Source organism: Austrofundulus limnaeus, unplaced genomic scaffold, assembly GCF_001266775.1.
Source record: "Austrofundulus limnaeus strain Quisiro unplaced genomic scaffold, Austrofundulus_limnaeus-1.0 Scaffold3026, whole genome shotgun sequence".
Classification (NCBI taxonomy): domain Eukaryota; kingdom Metazoa; phylum Chordata; class Actinopteri; order Cyprinodontiformes; family Rivulidae; genus Austrofundulus; species Austrofundulus limnaeus.
In genome coordinates this window covers 2,684-5,487 of record NW_013955428.1, presented here as the reverse complement: position 1 = coordinate 5,487, position 2,804 = coordinate 2,684, and the positions used below count along the sequence as shown (strand labels likewise).

Sequence of the window (2,804 nt, the reverse complement as noted above, 5' to 3'; positions counted from 1 at the left end):
GGATAAATGTCTTCAGCTTTAGAATTGGAGGTCCAGTTGTTTTTGTTTTTAACTCTTTTTTGGTCTTCCATTTTATATTTTTTGTTTAAAACCATTTCCACCTGTTTTTGTTTATTTCCGTCTTTGGTTCTGCTCTGTGTTTAAGTCGGACAGCAGTAAAGATTGTTACTAATAATTAATAAGGTTTTACTGCTTCATTTTGTTTTCTTTGACAAACTAAGTTCTCAGCGGTTCGTGAGGAAAACAAAAAAGGTTTTGTTTCTGCAAAAGGAAAATGATCCGCATTCACAAATTTCTTTTTTGTTTTTATTTTTTSAGACTTGTAAGGACTCAAAGGAATGAAGTTTGGGTGTTGCTTGAATTAGTTATTTAATTGYGATTTTGTTGTAATGAAGCTATATTATATTATTAAACCTTGCTAACYAAATGAATCAGTTTGTCTTCATATATTCCTTAAAGAAGTTGAGATGCTTTCTGTACTTGCACAGTCCATTTTTATTTAAGTTTTTCTAAGTCTGTGCTTTTTTTCCTCCCTTTGCTTTTGAAAAAAAGTCAGAATTTATAAAATATTTTGGAAGAACAAACCTTCAAATCATTATTACTTTTTACATTTGAACAAGCAAGTTTAGTGAAACGAATTAACTCAACATTTCATTTCTTATTGATTATTTTACATTTTTTAACAGTGTGAGAGACCCAAGGTAAAATGACTGAATGTTAAATCATTGTGTTCACAAAGACATTTTCAGAGAGAAGACAAAGAGCTTATTATTCTTGGTGATATAAAAGTTTTACACAGAGATCTGTCTGAGAGAGAGAGAGCCCAGCCTCTGGTGTTTGTGTGCGACGGATTTAAGAAAAGCTCCGAAAACAAAAAAATACAAAGCTTCATCTGTGGATCCAGTAAAGCAGGTTTGAAGGATTAGCAGTAAAAGACCTCTGCAACATGTAGCAGGAATAACTTTATCCTCTTTTTTCTTTTCCGRAAATCTGAGGGAATGCGGCGAACGGTGTGAAAGTGCACCTCCCTCTCAAAAACTTGAGACGACACAGTTCTTCCTGGAAACTTTAATTGTTTTGACAACTCCTCACAAGCCAGTGGTCAAGTCCAACAGTGCAGCTGACAGAAATGTACAAGTGCCCCCTCGCACTGGCAGGAGGGCGGTGAGGTAAATTCGGTGTTGAATGTCATGAAAATTAAAGGCTTTTTTTTTCTTTACATTAATAGTAGCTGTWGTCCCTCCAGCAGGGATTGTTTAATGTACACATACAGAAATCCAACAAGTCAMAAGCAAAAATTTAATCATTTCCAAYTGTCAGTCATTAACTCGTCAAGGAGAAGCTCAGACATTCTGATTCTTTTTTTTTTTTTTGTGAACAGAAGTGCTCTTAGATTTGAATATTTAACACAAGTGCAATTTAACAAAATTAAATAAAACAACTTTTTATTCCTTTTGTCCCCGCCCCCACTTCCATTGTTCCAAAAACCCCCCACCAAGCCAGGTCGAAGGTGTCGTTAAATACAAAAGAATGGAGGAGAAAGCTGCAGAAGGGCAAATAACTGGCCCACATAGTGTACGCACACAAAGAGGGCTGCGTCAGTGCACATTCAAGCCTCCCCCCGCAGTGAGCCGGACATGCTACATATTCAACTAGTTCAACATTTCTGCCAGGAGTTTACTGATTTCAGAGCAGAAGCACGGTCATTCACCAAAGTGGAAACACCATATGTACAGTTTACTGCAAAAAAACAACAAAAAAAAACAAAAAAAAAAACAAGAGTTTAATAAAAAATATTTTATAATTACAATAGTCCATTTTCAGCATATAAGTCTTCCTTTCACATACCTTTTATAGAACATTTGTGTCTCTATATTTACAAGCTTAATTGTCTCGAATCAGAACTGTCCTCCTTTACAACATCATGTGAAGACGGCYTCTTCTCTTCAGCACGGACCATCTATTTGAAACAATAGATGTTCAGAACATGTACAGTAATTTTCGCACTTGAGTAAAGCTTTAAACTGGTTTTAGTTACTCTTTAAGCACAATTCACACACATTTTTTTTCTCATAAATGGGTTTTCCAGCAACAACAAAGATCAACTTCTCAGTGTGGGGACTCTTTTTTTTAAGTAATAAAAAGACAAAGAGAAAAGTGAGTGGCTGAAACAGGAGCAAGAAGATGTCTACACACTGAGTCCTTATTCAGTGGAATTAAAAAAAAGGGGGGAAAAGTTGATATGAAGTGATTTTTTTTTTTGTTTAGTTTAATTCCTCCCAGCGGTTTTGCAATCCCCGTGTGATTGTGCCTCCAGTTGGGTGTGAGTCCCTGGCGAAGCTTTGCTGCTGGCTTTGGAGCGTCTCTGTGCAGCCTGCACACCTGTGGAGGGGATGAATAGAGGCAGAGGGAGGAGGGGGTGTGAGCTGCAGAGCTCCAGACTGACTGGCGCCACCGACAAAACAGAGGCCATGCTTGATCAACAACCCAAAACAAACCSGGTCCAACAACAAGCAGCGCTCCTCAGGCTGCTGGGAACGACTGGTGAGAGGATCCCGAGACTCAGAGGGTTTCACCTCACACACATACACACACACACAACACACAACACACACACACCCACACCAACACACACTACATAAAGGCTTTTAGTCCTGTCCAGGTGTCTGGATTCGTGCTATAAATCTGACTCTAAAGCCAGCCCTGAATGGAGCTGAGTGAGATACATGTGACACAGAAGGTGTGTGTGTGTGTGTGTGTGTGTGTGTGTGTGTGTGTGTGTGTGTGTGTGTGTGTGTGTGTGT

At 38.6% G+C, this 2,804-nt stretch overlaps 1 protein-coding gene across 1 annotated transcript in view; it reads right to left on the bottom strand.

Annotated features, from left to right (window-relative positions):
- Nucleotides 1-1,053: 1,053 nt before the first annotated feature.
- The window catches only part of id4 (inhibitor of DNA binding 4), a gene marked incomplete at its 5' end in the record, with an annotated part of 3,757 nt that continues 2,006 nt past the window's right edge, over nucleotides 1,054-2,804 (bottom strand). The window contains 1 exon segment of the mRNA XM_014000396.1: nucleotides 1,054-2,382.